The 17,322-nt window shown below is 44.6% G+C and overlaps 1 protein-coding gene across 9 annotated transcripts in view; it reads right to left on the bottom strand.

Annotated features, from left to right (window-relative positions):
- LOC135905513 (cell adhesion molecule Dscam1-like) overlaps positions 1-17,322 on the bottom strand; it is a 910,071-nt gene that overhangs the window by 712,488 nt on the left and 180,261 nt on the right. For all 9 annotated transcript variants that reach the window (XM_070535540.1, XM_070535538.1, XM_070535541.1 and 6 more), the window contains one exon: positions 15,678-15,780. The gene's annotated coding sequence lies outside the window, so the exon portion shown is untranslated. The remainder of the gene's footprint in view (positions 1-15,677; positions 15,781-17,322) is intronic.

The raw sequence follows: 17,322 nt of genomic DNA, 5'->3' as shown, positions 1-17,322 counted from the left end.
GAACGCCGAGTGTTAATTTCTTTTCTTACCTCCTGAACATTGCACTCGCATATAAAGTTGGTTTGCGTAGCCGTGTGAATAAAAACAAGACAAGTTAACTCACACGAGAGATAACCAAATGTAGGATGCAATAATAAACAGTTGTGAATTCTAGTTTCCCTTCATCTGTATCTTATTTCAGTTTATGGCTTAAATGTGTCCCCATGCCTCAGTACTCAGGCGCAAATATTTCATGAAGAGAGTAGTGGAAACAATCGTCCAGATTATAAATATCTTCTGTACTTGACATCAGGATAATAATGTGAAAAGAAAATGAGTTGTCAGAGTGACACGGTTAGGTCTGAAGACTCGTTTATTAAGAAATAAAGCTTCTAATTTTGGCCGTGGCTTTAGGCGGTTAAATTATTGCGCAGGGAAAATATCTCTACCACTTTTATAGCAACGCATTTGCTACTGACGGTTTTTGTGCTGGTATTCAGAAAGCTTTTCGCATTTGACTGTCTAGAGCTTAACTACGGCCCGCGAATTTTGAGTTGTCAGCAGGTTGACGATATGGTTCCGCTCACAGACCCCAGATTTCGTGCCTTCACTTACCGGTAACACAGAGAATGCCCAGATTATCGCGCATTCACTTTTTACACTTTCAATATTCTATATGACGCATCCTTGTTCACCTGCCTGCTAATTTTGGTCGCGAATAACTGCAACGCTACTTTTAAGGAAAAAAAACTAGAATTTCTGTCTTCTAATGCCACAAATGCGACATAATTGGTAACTGAGAACATAGCTGAAAAGCGCTGATTGAAAATATGAATGCATTACATTGCCTACATTATTCCTGAACGCTGCTAATGTATAAATACAAAGGATATTGCTGTACATAAGTACAAGCAATTAATGAGCACCACGTCATGAAGAGCAGAAGTGCGTGGTTGTGGCCCTGATGCGTGTGTGTGTATATATATATATATATATATATATATATATATATATATATATATATATATATATATATATATATATATATATAGAGAGAGAGAGAGAGAGAGAGAGAGAGAGAGAGAGGGGGGGGGGGTTAACCGAGGGTCCCGATTTTTATTAGTCATATCATAAGAAGCCAACAAACGCTGACACTAAGGACAACATAGAAGAAATTACTTGCGCTTAATAAATGAAATGATAAATTATTGGAAATCAAAGTGGATGAAAAAACAACTTGCCGCAGGTGGGAACCGAACCCACAACCTTCGCACTTCGCGTGCGATGCTCTACCAATTTCTCTTTTTTCATTCACTTTGATTTCCATTAATTTATCATCTCTTCATATATATATATATAGTTGCTCGCGGTTATGCATACTTAAGGAAACGAAATCTAAGCGCGAGTTAACGCCAACGCCTACGCTTGTGTGTTCGCTACCAGTAGACGTGTCATCACTCTCAAGAGCCGAAACACGGCGAAATTCACGCTCGTGCCTATATAGACGAACGTGAGCACAGAAGTGGACAAAAACAGACGCACAAACGCCTCGCAATTTCGAAGACATTCACCAACGCTCTTTCGAATTGGACAGGGCAGCCAGACAAGCCGTTCGCACAAAACGTGATTCGTCCCCAGGCTGAACGTATTTGCAATGCAAATGAACTCCTGAAAGGGGAATTTTGACATTTGCCACGGACCCGAATTTGCGGGGTCAAGACTTCGCCATTCTTCTTTCCAGCTCTTTCTGGCCCCACTGCTTTCCTTGCAAGGTGTTCAGACGGACGGGGTCGTGCTTAGGAGCATATCAATGGGATTTTTGTACGCTTGTCTCTGACAGGGAAAGGCAGCATTTAAAACCCGCCACAGAATATCAAAGCCTAACGTGGCAAAATTGCACGCTACGCTATTTGCCGCACAAAGTCATACAAAAAGGGAAAATATATATATATATACTTCCCTTTCCCTATATATATATATATATATATATATACACACACGCTCTCCGCCGATAGAAGACAGCGTGGGGTGCGCACTGAGCCACGAAGCCACAAGTAGTCATGATAAATAACTTTGGAATGAATAAATTCTGTACCTTGTCAGAGCCTTTCGCACGTGGAGCAGTCGAGAATAAATGCGCTATTTACTTTCCAAGACATCCGTACTAGACGAAGTTCTTCGAAGAATAATGCTTGACCTTCCGTCAGCGCACACTTTGAAGCGGAAAAAATCAGAAAGCGTTCAAACGCTTCTATCTGGTTCGTTAATGTGCTTCTCGATGTATTATTCTCCCATACGCTTGGCGGAAATCGACGAAGTTTCCTTTTTAATATTTATTTTCTATACATTCTTCTCGCCCTTTTCCGGGCAACAAAAACGATCAGTTCCGGCAACGAAAACGAGCAGCAAACAGGTAAAGATGAGGAGTAGAATCTCATTCGCTCGAGAAAAAGGATTGGTTAAAGCATTGCTCTTCAAACATTTGTTCAGAACTTTTAAACTACGCACTTCCCGTATTTGTGCTGGAGTCATCGACATTGTTCACATCCCTGTTTTCTATTCATTTTACGTGACTGCGCTGCAGAACAGTATGCGCATGCATCGGTGCAAACATTCAGCTCGAGGTTTTTCTTTTGCGATAAGACGTTGTATTCGCCCTAACACATTCCTAGCGCTCCAGCCTTTTTGTGAAAAATGCTGATTTTTAGCGAGTTTAGATTGAAGGGGTTTCTTAGTGTCATTTCTTTTGACAGCGTACGCTGTTATGGGCTCATTCTAACTGCCGTTTCGGTTGGTGATGCCCGCCGTCGCCGCCGCGAGTGTCTGTCGTAGCTGTCGCAAGGAATGATGAGAAAGAATAACCAGCTTTCGCTGGAATCGAGACCGGGCCTTCTATGTGGGAGTCAGCTACTGTACCATTGTGCCACGCCAGCGCTTGCTAGCGGCTGCGAAAACATGTCCTACACCCGCGTCCTAGCGTCCGTGGAGTCACGCGATTAGAGTGCGATGTGATATGCGCGAAGCGCAGCGGTCGATGCGTGCACGCTTTGCATTGCATTTGTATATTATAGTACCAGTCGGCACGCCATGTAGCCGTTGCATAGGTAGCGGTACAAGGTAGATATACATGTTTAGAGAAAGAAAAATAAGGTTAAGGAGATGTGTGCGAAAATGCTACAATGGAAAACATGTGTAACATACTTGATTAAATCAAAGAGGTGTGGGGACTATTTATCATCGCCCGGTTTCAAAGGCGATGCCAATAAATATTCCACATCATCATGAGCAGCAGCAGCAGTGGCAGCAGAGCAGCATCGTGTCGTGCCACTTGTCGCACGATGTGAGATGCCGGCCGCGTAACGTGCGTACGTGCAAACGTTGAATTGCAGTTGCGTTGCATTGCCCCAGAGGTCACGAGATGTAGGAGTTGCATAGTATTTTGCCACGTATCGGGAGATGTGAAATGCGCGCCGCGTAGTCTTCATGCCTGCATTCCCTCAAGCACTGGGAGTGTCAGCAGTGCTCTGGCCAGGCTATAGCGCAAGTCGACAACCACAGGTGGCCGCTGGGTCGCTTTTGGCTGGCCCCGGTCGATTATTCAGAACTACTATTTGATCGTGCAAAACAAGTGAGGCAAGTGAATGCGGCCTCATTTGGAAAGTAACTGTCGAGACTACAAGAGCAACCAACGACAGCAGCGAATTGCTTTTCACGGCAAAGAATAGCCTACGACCACTAGCCTCTGTCTTTATATCCTGAATATTTCATACCTGCCCCTTACCACCGCCACCAATTTTTATTTCTCTTCGCCGCTCCGCTTTGGAAAGGTCCGCACTTCATTCCTTACATTTCGAAACTGATGAAGAGCAGTAAAGATTTTCTACTATGATTGATTGTGAATCAAGACGAATGAGTTACGCGAACACCCATCGGAGAAAATGCCAGCCAATGATTTCATCAAATACTTCATTACGAAAGCAGATCTCTCTCTCTCTCTCGCTCTCTCTATTTGCGCTCATTGCTACAGCGAATTGTGAGAGTGTGCAAGAGAAGACAAAAGCGTGAGTAATATAATAAGGGAAGTGCTCCATAATTACGCTACAATTTGGCTATAATGAACAGCTAAGTTTTCCTCTGCGTTTGGGCTGCTCAATGAGCAACAACACTTCGTGGCTAGAGAGACGGCAATATACAAGCGCGCACGAACGACTCGTAGTGGTGCAACCTACGAGTCTCTAATATTCTCGGTTGCTCAACGTCCGCCTGATTCTGCAATCATCATGCCCGCTTCTGAACACGTGTTGCAATCATGTAGCGTGTTCCAAAAGGTATGCTGCTCGTTTTTTTTTGGCCTTCTATAGCTCATTTTATTTCGCTTCAGCGCGCTCACGCGCCATCGTTAGCTGTCGGCTGCGGTGAAAGGTAAAAAGAAAGTGTGCTGATGACGTCATTATATGCATCAAAAATTTTACCGTGCAAACATATTCAGCTTGCTCGTGGAAAGTTCTCCGTCGTTTTGGTCGTTTGTTCATTCTTTCTCCACAATTGTTCACTCTACTGGAAAAAAAAAAGATGAATGACTGCGAACCAGCATAGTTCTACGAATTAAACACTGCGTATAATTTATCTTGGGCATCATAAAATTATGGACGTTTCAGTTCAGTCGGCGCGCTCACCAACTCAGCCACCAGACAAACCACCTCATCTACCCCTGCTCTTTACTTATACTGCTATTACCGCAAATTCTCGTCATAACGCGAACAGCGTAATTTATATTACTGTGCGTGATGAACCAGGAATTTACATCACTGACACGTCATATAGAAAAGAAACTTCTGTTGGAGTGAAATACCTGACGTTCTTGTAATTGAAAAGACGAGCCTCTAAGCACAATATTACTCAGCTTCTTGCGAGGTAATGCATTTCCTGCAGTAGACAAGGTAATATTTATAATTATGCTTAATATCTGAGCTTTCCAGCAAATTTTTTTATTGATTTGCCTGCGACCGCGGAAGTGAGCCCGCAGCAAGCCTCGTGATAACTTCCGTAGTGGCCCCACTGCGGGTTTCTTGCTACTCAAAGTGCAGTTGTAAACAGTTTAATTCCTGCACACTTTTACTATCCATAGTGCGCCATAACCTCTAATAGCTGAGCCTGTATGATGAAATTATTGAGTCTAATTTGTTCGAATCGATGTACAGTCGACCAAAAAAGTTTACTGACCAAGAGATCTGACAAAAAGCTGAATATATCCTCAGTCTCAAAACACAGCCTGTTATTCCCATTTCCAGCCTTTTGTGGCATATGCGAACAACATTGTGATACCCAGTTTTACTGGCTGCTTTTAAAGGCTGCTCGTATATATTGAATTTTCTGAGATGCCGTGGTCCGTAAACTTTTTTGGTCGACTGTACTTTACTGAAAACTGCTGAGCGCAGCTGACAGTTAAACTTGTGATCTTGCTGCACCTGTTAAAATAATTGCTGTATTTTAATGAGATTGTCAAATGATTTAGCAGCCTGCAGAACATAGTTTTGTAGCTTCGTTCTTGTTAGCACAAAAATGTATAGTTTGCGTCTCCTGACGGATTCTATGTTACGCTATATGTTTTGATTTAAGGCAACTTTATCAAGTTCTATGAAATCTAATATCCTACGATAGCAGGGAATATGTGCAAAATGCTTAGATGCACTGAAGCTTTCTTTAGCACGCTTTGAGTTGCGGCAGGCTGTATTCCTGGCCTGTCTCCTGGTGCCTGAGCTTTTGGATCGTCAAATGCCACGCAGTTCTTTTTTTCATCATTGCCTGAAAAGCCAACACAAGAACAAGCCAAGCTTACTCTGTCAATGACATGTAAAATGCCATTGATTAATCCCGCAACGCACGCAAAATGCCTCGATCGGCCAGTCGCGCGGCAATTTTGCGTTCATTTGCGGGCGTCTTTCACTCTCGAAACAACGCTGTTACTTTGCACGCATTGAGCAACAGAAAGCTGTCCCGGGAGTTTTTCATGTCACCCTACAATTTTATCATTGACACTCTTCATCAAATTATATTACTTCAGAAGTTAATTAAATAATTAAGACTAATTATCGAATTAGGGAAATGTGAAATATAATTTCAGCATCTCCAAGCGACGGCGAAAAACATTACCCTGGTTCTGTTCAGTTACGGGGCATTCGCATACTTTTACACTCGCGCTAAAACTACCTGGGACACCCTGTATATGACTCGACAGTGACAGCCGCTTCGGACGCTGGTGCCAGGAAATTTCCTGCGGACGATCTTTCAGTATTTCGCTGTTCCTGTTGGTAGCGCGTATACCCGGAACCCCCGCAACAATGAAGCGCTGCGCTTCACAAAGGGCCCAGACCGGGAGCATGGCGACATTGACTAACTACCGTCTTGGGGTGGTGCACATTGGTTGGTTGCAGCAACAGGCGTGTTTAGCCCGGCGAAGGAGCGCGGCAGTCACTCCGCCTGATAGTTTCATGGTTGCCGCGGCATTACTGCGGAATGACTGCGGTATGTTAATGTTACTTCGGTGTGTGACCACGTGCCCATCATACCAGTATCTCTTAGGAATGCAAGTAAAAGACTCGTGTCTTCGCGGACTATAACTGACACTTCTGAGAACACAAGGACTTGCAGGAACGCATGCATAATGTGCTTCTTTTGCAGGTGCTCAAGAGGAGCATCTTTTTGATCTCGGTATTTTGGACAAGACCACAGGAAGTGTTTATTGCATCTGATCTCTACACATGCAGCATAATTCGACACATCGATAGGGTCCGTTTCAAATAACCACCCTGGTGAATTAGCAGATCGTATCCCATGAGCAGCATGCACACGGAGTGAGATTTCAATGTCACTGCAGGAAATGAGAGAAACGAGGGAACATTAAGCAAGAAAATGCTAAAAAACCAATCCTTAGTGAACATAAACAGCATAAAAAGGGCGGCACAGGTCGCGTTGAATGAGTCAATCCAGCTTGTTCTGCTTGCTGCACTTGTGCAATGTTAATAAGTGTAGTGTTGAACGTAAAGTTAAAGTAATCGATCACTTTCTTATGAATTGCTCAATTGCTTTCATGGGGTTGTAATTCGTGACTGTAATTTATTGCGTTTATAATGAAGTAATCGTAATCAGTCACTTCCTTCCTCTAACACGGGCAAGTGTGTTGTGAACCCACGTCTTATGTTCATGAACTCATTTATGGTATATATATGTGAAGCCTTTTATGAACTTGACTCACATCTTTGTGGGATGTTAAGGATTGTGAAGCGACACCCTGGGCTGTGCGACATGCTGTACACGGATGCACTGCATAAATTTTAATTGCCTGGTCTGTGTGAAATGTCATGGATGTGGCGTGATCATGTATAATATCGCCTGTTGCAGAGTATGGTGGCAGGCTGCTGGGAATCGAAAACTATGTATCTTCTTGGAAAGCAGGATACCATATCCAATGAGCCATGCACGACTATTGACCAAATGTGAATTTTGAATGGGTTCTCAAACACGACTGTCGTGATAACCTTTGGGCCTACGTGTCTGATAACATGATGTAATCGAATAAAACCTTCTGTAGGTCATACTTTTAAAACCTATAACCTCGAGAAGTGTCACAAGTTAAATGTCGCAAGACTGGTTTCTCTCGCAGTGCACTAGCTTATTTTTTCTAAAACTGTGAAGTAGAACCACAACACCTTTCGTTGCGCGCTTTAGAAAGTAGCATTCTAAATTTGTTCTAATATTAATTTTCTGCTGGGTGCAAATCACTTTAGCAGCGTTCAGCATCAAGTTTTGAATAAAATGAGATCATGTAGTTATTCAATGATGACCTGCTAGTTTTTAAGCCAAATACAGTAATTTGTGCTTTAAGTAATCTGCCCCTTCCAGTATTTCACTTTCAGAGGGAGAAGAATGCTTATGAAACAATTATTAACATGCTGGGGTTTTACGCGCAATAACCACGATATTATTATGAGACACGCCACTAGCGAGGGACTCCGGATTAATTTTGACCATCTTGCTTTCTTTGACGTGCACATAAGGCACGGTACACGGGCGTCTTTACATTTCGCCCCCGTCAAACTGCGCACGCCGTGGTCGGGTTTCAATGGCGCGCCCTCGGGCTTACTAGCGCAATGCCAAGACTACAACGCCATCAAGGCCGATGAGAAAAATGTATAATAAAAAAAAAGAGGCAGAGAGACAGGCATAAGGTACATTCTTCTAATCAGCAACTTCCCGCTGGGAAAAAAAAGAAGAAAAACAAACAGAGGGACGAGATGAGTAACGATGACGACAGAGAGATGAGACAAAATATTTACAGAGCCGGTATTGTCCACTTTGCTACTCAAGAGAACAAAAATGAATTGTTTGAAGCAGAAAATAAAGGCATATCGTTTATGCCGTGTATCTTGCCTTACCACCGAGCAAATATACAGCATATTTGGTAGGAGGTAATTATAATAACCTGCTGCAATTGCCGTTTAAATTAGGGGGAACTTATTTGCCCTCATTAACCTCCCTACATTTGTCTTCTTCGTTCTTATGTTCCATAAGTGTAAAAGCTGACAAGTTTCCTTTTCCCCAGCATTACGCTTAGCAATAACAATAATTTTGACAATTGAGTAGGGAATTGGCGCCTGGTCCTCTACTCAGACACTTGTTTACGCACTGTTTTATTGCACAAAGACCACATTGTTCTTGAATTTTATAGCAACCTAGGTTTACATTCACGGCTGTGAACAGGCCCTACGGATACAAATTTGTACAGATCTGCGCTCTGCTGAATGTTCTGCGCTCTGCTGAAAGTCTGTCTCGTATTGTTGATTTCTAAGCCATATAAAATGCCAAAATGCCACCCACAGTCACATTAGTAGCCGATAATTTCAGTATCTGATTATTCTGTAAACAAGTTATGTGTTTTGTCAAGTCCACAACGAGCGCTATGTCATGTGCATAAATACTTCTTTCTGAAAAAAAAGCGAACAGCTCAAGAGAGACAAGAAAGAAAAGCAAACTGACTCATCGACATAGCAATTGCCCTTTCTTAGACATAATCGCAGCAAGCGTATTGGAGGCACTTCCTTCTTTTTTTTTTCAATGTTCAAGTGCTTACAGATTTAATTTCAGCTGTGCCTCCTACGTCTCTTAGTGGAGTGCCCAATAAGGACGCTGTGCTCAAAAGCGCTGAACTTCGATTCCAGGTGGGATAACATCCTAGTAGATCTCTTCCAGGTAGTGATGCAGCAACAAATAACATTGCAGCACTCAAGACCAGCAGGAAAAATATTTTAAGGCAATGTTTGCTCTTTTTGACTGAACCACGCACCCTTTTGAAGCATTCGCGTTCGCCTATCCGGCAGAAGCGGTCGCCTTTGCCTCGTTACGTTTTATTTAATTATTTTGCTCACTGGCGTTAAAAGCCGTCGACTGTTATACCATTAGGAAAGGTTTTCTGACCTCATTGGAAGCGCATTTCCGCAGCAGCCTTTTCTGCGCCTCAAGGCAACGAAAGAGCTATTTCCTTCACCGACACGTAGGATGAGAAGTCGGACGCACCCGAAGAATTAAAAAAGCATGCCTGCGGCAGTGGCAGGTGCCCTTTCGGGAAGCAGCACAGCTGACCCCTAGAAAACTCACGCCATGTTGATGCTTCCGGCAATTTTAACGCAGCTGAGAAGAGAGAAACGGTGGCGTTAAAAGCAAAGCTCGAGAGGTGGTGACATATACTATGCCAAGAAACACCTTTCTTTCTTTAGTATCCGTATCAGTGGACCTTGGAGTAAACAGTGTGAGCATGTAGCCGCTTGACTTCACCTGCTGTCATGCTGCAACCGTCTCGTCGCTGCAGCCAAGACACTCATTTCGTGCTTTTGGGTGGTTGTTGCTCTTATTTGTATTTCCAAACTGCTCTCTGCCAGTGACAGCCTCACCGGCTTTCGAAGGGTTCTTCTTTTTAAGTGTGCTTCGTAATGCGTTTTTCAGTTTGTCCTCAAGGCTCGCTTCCTGACAAGCACCTTCAGCTTGCTGGCTTCTCGTCTATTTCTTTCCTAGTCTGCCAGTTATGCTTTATACGCCTGACGTTAAAGGAAAAGTTAGAAAATGTTGTTTATGTTGCCACCTCTGAAAACCCTTATGTGCCTTACTCTTCTCGCCAGTTTAAGGGTTGTGTAGCAAAGAACTCCGCATTTCATTGAAACTCTTCAGTTCGTTTTTTAGTAGCGTGACTTCGAAAGTACGAAAAAAGAGCAAATCTTGTACCTTTCCTCCGGCGCTGCTCTTTTCTTTTGTATTGAGAAAATTCAGGCAGAAAGAAAGCTTGCAGCGTCGGATAAAGCAAATAACTGGTAAAACCAAAATTATAGGCTAATGCTCCAAAGTGTGCGAAGCGACTGACGTCATCCCACTACTTTCTCAGCTTTATATTGTGGAGTGTAACGTCCTCTCTGTATGCGTTTCAAAGCAGCGAGTAAGAGCCGCACCATAATTTGGCGGTCAGTATTTTCAGAGCAGCCTCAGGCACACATATGTCAGCAATCTGTGTTGCACATGAGCTGACTTGAATGGATCCTGCGACATTCGCTACAACTCGATCTCGATTCCATTTTAATTTGATGCCGAACAACTTGCAACCGAATTCGTGCCATATCGTTGCAAGAATTTGCTAATAAAATTGATAGCAAGTAAATTTCCTCCATTCATTTTTTGACAGCTACAGCTTCAAACGCTTTCGTTATCGGCCAAGGCCGGCTTGGCGTGGTGTGTCGTGTAATAACCTCTATCACAGATACACCAGAAAACCCCTTTCACTTCCGTCGGGTTTACCTCGGGGGAAATGCACACGGTGTCACAGTATCCCTTCCGCGAAGGGAGTTTAATGGAGCTTTTCGTCAAAGGAGAGAGAGAGGGGAGAAAGAAAGGAGAGAAAAGGTAGGGAGCTCAACAAGACATGCGTCCGGCCTTTTTTTTTTTTTGCTACCCTGTACTGGGAGTTTGATTGTTGTATTCATAGATGAGGTTGTCGCCAAGTACTACTAGACCAGGGTGGCCAATCCTGCTCTGGTGAGGGTTACCGTGTCTGGTCCCCGGCTATGTGCTAAATATAACCAACCCTTTATATACATTTCATTGATTACGAGAAAGCGTTTCATTCAGTCGAAACCTCAGCATTCATGCAGGCATTACGGAATCAGGGTGTAGACGAGCCGTAAGTAAAAATACTGAAATATATCTATAGCGGCTCCACAGCCACCGTAGTGCTCCATAAAGAAAGCAACAAAATCCAAAGAAAATTGCGATGCATGCTCACTGGTCTGGACAGGCAAAGCAGAAGGGTGGATCTAAAAATTAATCTGCAGAAAACTAAAGTAATGTTTAACAGTTTCGGAAGAGAACCGCCGTTTACGATAGGTAGCGAGGCACTGGAAGTGGTAAGGGAATATATCTACTTAGGGCAGATAGTGACCGTCGATCCGGATCATGAGACTGAAATGATCAGAAGAAAGGGCTGGGGTGCGTTTGGCAGGCATTCTCAGATAATGAACAGCAGGTTGTCATTATCCCTCAAGAGAAAAGCGCATAACAGATGTGTCTTACCATTAATCACCTACGGGGCAGAAACCTGGAGGCTTACAAAAAGGGTTCTGCTTAAATTCACGACGACGCAAGGAGCTGTGGAAAGAAGAATGATGGGTGTAACGTTAAGGAGGGGGGGATAAGAAGAGAGCACATTGGGTGAGGGGAATAGCGCGAGTTAATGACATCTTAGTTGAAATCAAGAAAACGAAATGGGCATGGGCAGGGCATCTAATGAGGAGGGAAGACAACCGATGGTTATTAACGGTTACGGACTGGATTTCAAGAGAAGGGAAGCGTAGCAGGGGGCGGCAGGAAGTTAGGTTGGTGGATGAGATTCAGAAGTTTGCAGGGACAACACGGCCACAATTGGCACACGACCGGGGTAGTTGTAAAAGCATGGGGGAGGCCTTTGCCCTGCAGTGGGCGTAGCCAGGCTGATGACGATGATGATACTAAGGGTAAGATAAAGGGAGAATAGAAAGAGAAAAAGAAGAAGGCAATGAACATTAAGTGCACGCACGCGGGAGGATGCACAGGGAGATTAAAGGCGGTATCTAAAACCGGCGCACTTCAAGCATTCGGCTACCGCAGGAATCGATTTTTGTGCCAGTGGCGGATACGGCCATGGTCCGAGTATCTTTGTCTCAGAGAATGGTCTCTAGTCCAGTGGGTTTTAAGTTTTCCACAGAGAAAGGCGTTCTACGTCGTAGCGAGGGCAGATACACAGTAGGTGTTCGATCATTCCCTCACACCTACAGGAGTCGCACATAGGGCTCTTGACCCTTCCCATACGATAAGGAGTATTGAGTAAGAGATCAGCACACTAAGGTTGTTTCACCGCGAGAAAGGCGAAATGGCAGTTGCAGTCGTAGCAAGGGTTCCAGCTTATACAATCGGCAGTTGAAGGCACTTCAGCTCCAGGAAGCTTGCGACTTCTTGCGTACAAGTCGACGAAGTTCCCTGGCAGCGTCCGTCCTTGCAAAGGTATTGGACACGTATGGACACGACGCCGTTGTGCCAAGACTCGTTGTACTACTTGAACAGCTCACCACGTGCGTCACCTCCAAGGTGGCATAGGGCAGCGTAGGTGATGTCATCTATTCCTGGTGACGAAGAACGCCTGCATGTTGTAAGCGTAGCGTCGAGTGCTACGAGTGAAAATGGCACGTTCATTTCTGACACACGTGTTTAAAGAAAAACAGCGCTGCGTTGCTATAGTGATGACCACAGAGCCATAACCCACGCACAAAGCTCTTCAGCCATTTCAAGCTGCGAGCGGTGTTGCTAGAGGGCTAGAGTAGCAAAGGGTATGGACAAAGGGTCTGGTCTGGACATGAACGAAGAGCCCTAATTGTTCTCGATATGTACGAGAGCGATCTTCGGAGATCAGGGTACTGACAGAAAGATTTCTATCGCTTGTCTTCTAATTTATTCATACGACGATGGACTTTCTTTTCTATGCGACGTGAAGCCCTCAGATCTAGAAAGGACTTCGTGCACCGATACCTTCTTTCCGCCTGTTGGCGTGCCGCAAGCAGCCTCTCCAGTTTTATGCCGAAGTCTGTTCGCCTTGCTAACCACGTAAGTGAGCAGATTAATGATTTCCTTGCTTCCACTATTGTTTCTTCTATATTGTGTGAAAGGCCGTCTTCACATATGTTATCCATATGCTCCTTAAACCTCGACCAATCAACTGCACGCAGTGTAGTAGAGTTGGATTGCTCAGCTCCACTAATCTTTATGTATGTTGGAATATGGTCGCTTCCGTGTGTCTATATTTCCGTAAACCATTAAATGCTGGAGGCGATGCGCCCTGAAACCAAAGTCAAGTCCAAGTAGCTAATATATGTAGTGCCCCGCAGAAATGTAGAGTTGCTATCATTCGCAAAGCACATATCATGTCGGCAGCAAAGGAGGCAAGACTCCTGCCTCTGGAGTCAGTTTTAGTACTTCGCCACAGCTTTTGATGCGCGTTGAAGTCCCATGTGATAACCCGATAACCCAGGGACCATCGGTCATCGGCACTATTTCTCTAAGCCTTTTGCCGTCAAAGTGGCCCACTGGGAATAAGTAGGCTCCAATAAGTGTAAACGACAGTGTTCTTTTTGATGGGCAGGCAGACATATTGATTTTCGTCATGAAGCTTTACCAGGTGAGTGACATACGTAAACTCCGTGCCGATGTAGACGATTACATTGCTGCGCGCACCGCACGGGGATGAGACGAAAGTTTCGTAATACGACAGTCTGAATGAATTCGATGTATTTGGTTCACAAGTCACCAGTATGGGAAAACAATTTGTCAAAAAAAGAATTGGCGAAACCCTGGTATACGGGTCCTGAGACCTCTGGCACTCCAATAGAACATCGACGGCCCTTTAACTTCGGTGCGGAAGTAGACTGTTAGGCTAGCCATGGTGCTTACACGATGCTAAAAAGCCCGAAATTTAGCGCATCCAGTACTTGCAGCGAATTCAGTATCATGTGAATTTTATTAATTAGCGATTGCAGCATTACAGCCTATTGCCTCTCTTGGTGGGACAAATCACCGACAGAAGACGCGGGGCTTGTCCATGAAGAGTTTGCTGTGCTTCTGATGGCGATTGCTGTCGGTTTAGAAAAGCCGGCCAAGCTTCGTCAGATGTGGTATTCTCAGTGGTCTTCGCTTTCGTGGTCCTTTCGGGCAGTGCGTGGCCTGGACTGCAGCGGAGGACGTGCTGATGTAGAAAGCGGCAAGCACATCGCAGAAGCAACGGCCTTCTTTGAAGAACGTCGTCGATGGGAACGTCGCACCCTCAATTTAGCGGCGGCTATTCGATGAGATGAATGATCTCGCAGCATCTCTTTCAAGATGGCCATTTGCTTCCTAGTATGTGGAAAATTCTTCGATGAAGCTTCATGTGATCAGTTGCAGTTCCAACACTTCATTATAGTAGCGCCACATTTCTCTGCAGTGTGCCGATTTCCGCAGCGTGCATTTATCTGCATGCTGCCTGATTTCCGCAGACACTGTTCACGTGTCCCAGTTTTATGCATTTGCGGCGTTGAACATGCTTCGGAGTGAATGGCTGCACAGCATGGTCTGAAGTGTCCTTCCTTATCATGCGATGGTAGATATTTACCCTTCAATGCAATCTTCACGCAGCGTGAACAGCCTAGCCGAGTAACACCAACAACGACCTCATCATTTTCTAGCTTAGGAAGAATCGGCAAGTTGTTATTAACGGTGACTACGCCTACGTCGCAGGTTGCACCGGTGACTACATCAGATCCCAGAGAATGTAGGAGCGCACATGAATGCAACCAATGTCTGTGACAATGCATAGAGCGGTCAGTGCACCCACATGCTGGACACAGGGAGATGGACGATCGCCCTCGGCGGTTGAAGGAAGTGCTTTCGGGCCTGTGTTTGTTGTTGTAAAACTGAGAATTTAATGATTGCGTGCATTAAACTTATTGTTGCGTGTTTTTAAAATTATTCTATTGGAATAACTAAAAGTACAAGTACAATTTAGTAGCAGTGATGCTTGGTGCTGGGCAACAGTGTCACCCTAGGTCACCTGGCACCTTGTTTTCCTTGTTCTTGTCGTTCAGTGCTCGGTGTGGTCACTAATGTCTTATACCGGCACAGTACAAGGAAACCTAACTAGGTCACCGCACACTGAATTCTGTATTTTACAGCGCAGCTGTAAATAGCTAGGTTCTGATGAAAAATGTGTCCGTGGGCAAGAGCCGTGTAGAATGGAAAAAATATATAGTTGTCAAAGTGTTTCCGCGTGATGTTATCAGTTATTGTTTTTCAAATTTGTTATTGGCCGTGTGACAGGTCAAGCACTTCAATGAGGTCGAACTCCCTTAGGAAGTCTCGCGCTCCCATATGCCAAAGGAGTTCGTAGGTGCCCGTGTGACACGGGTATAACACGACCATACATGCTTTAGACGATGTACTCGAGCAGCAACAAGTATCGCTTTCATAAATGGGCCGAGCTGTAGAATGCAGCCATGCCAGAGCGGCTAAAAACAACAGCGCAAGCTCCAATAAGACGAGAATGCAAACAAGACAGACACAAGCACAGTACGGGTACAAAACGTATGAGATTTACTTACTTTGATAATCATCTTCTGTGGTGTCGGTGCAAACCCAAATGCGTAAGCATTTAGATGCTTGCCCAACGAGGAAACCCGTCCCTCCGTCACGTGATACAGATCACTATAAAGAAATTAATGTGTACAAATAAATTAGAAGGAAAAACAAAGTCCCTGTTTCGCCCAAAACGCGAAGCATCAATTGCGACAGCAAATAGGTAGATAGCTATAAGAAGTAAGCATAGCAGTTTATCAGTCGCATACACTTGTAAATATTCGCTCGCTAACTAAATTAACAAGCATCGTGTCACGCGCACACAAGCAAACTTGGACACACCTCACTCGATGACAGTAGAAAATCGCTATCAAAACGCTGAAGTGAGGAAAAGCGGCAGCAACAGTGAGCGAATGAATCTTCGTGCTGCCTCTAGCTTCAACGTTAACTAAGCGGCGAAAATTCAGCGCACGTCGCAGATCGCTTTCAAGATAGGGCCCACGTGGCCGTGCCATACGCAGCAGCTACCGCAGTAGAGCACCTCACCCCCCCCCCCCTTTCCGTCCTCTACCCAGTGCCTTACGCGCGACGGAAGATCGCTTTCAACACAGGACCTGCGCGTCCACGCCATACGCAGTAGCCGCCGGATGGGATTGATTGCGATAACATTAATAAAGACGGTTAAGGATTGGTAAGTGTGTACTGGTGGGACCAAGTTTGATAAGATTGATAATGACACCGAACTGCGTGGCGATGAGCAAGCGGCACAATGCTTAGGCATACTCATATAACTGCAGCGAGGTTTCTGTGCAAGATTTATCTATATTTAAAACAAATACCGATGCAGTAGGCAGCAAAACTTTTTTATTGTGTTCCACATAACTTTCATTTGCCCGCTCTTGAAGTTAGATATATGAGGAACAGCATTTTTGGTTTGGCGTAATGAGATTCTATTGTCTTCGAACATAACCGTGAACTTTCCCTCTTTCGATCATCGTAGACAGAGGCTCTTAGACTCGAAGCGTAAGTGTTTTCCTGGAGCTAGAATTGTTATACACGCATATGTCGCCTTGCCACCTTTCTTCCCTGTTTGTTATCTAGCATGGTAGGCTGCAATAACCATCTGCCAACTATCGCATCTGCTCTTGCTGGTCTCCGGCCTTTATGACGGTCAGGTTGCATATGCCAGGAAATTGGGGCCACGTGAATTTCGTTACGCATGCTAACCGCGAGAGGTGTGTGGTCCCCATGTTCTGGTTTTCTCAGCGTTGGGTATCCTAGCCAGAATAGAATGCAGCGCCCCTTCCTTTCCGTTGGAGGCGTTGAAATCGGCTGAAAAAACAGCATTCTACTTGTTCTGGGATGGTGTTGTGAACCCCGAGTCGTAGTAGGAGCTGCGTAGATGCACGTTGGAGCAGTCGCGGACCCTGAACTAAGGCCTCCACCCTACGAGGAAGGCACCCCAGTTCATTTAGAATAAGTGTTCTCTCTATCTCTCTCTGCCAACTAGCTCAGACGAAAGCTTCGTTATCGTTTCCAGCCACTTATGAACGTGCCTGTTTCCTCAAACTAATATGCACAACTAAAGCTAGTAACTAGAAACTAGTATTTCTAGTATACATAAGACTACCATAGCACTAATACACTTCTTCAAGGCAACAGGGCTATACG

The sequence above is a fragment of the Dermacentor albipictus genome, chromosome 3, assembly GCF_038994185.2.
Source record: "Dermacentor albipictus isolate Rhodes 1998 colony chromosome 3, USDA_Dalb.pri_finalv2, whole genome shotgun sequence".
Classification (NCBI taxonomy): Eukaryota; Metazoa; Arthropoda; class Arachnida; order Ixodida; family Ixodidae; genus Dermacentor; species Dermacentor albipictus.
This window is presented reverse-complemented; position numbering and strand designations above follow the sequence as displayed.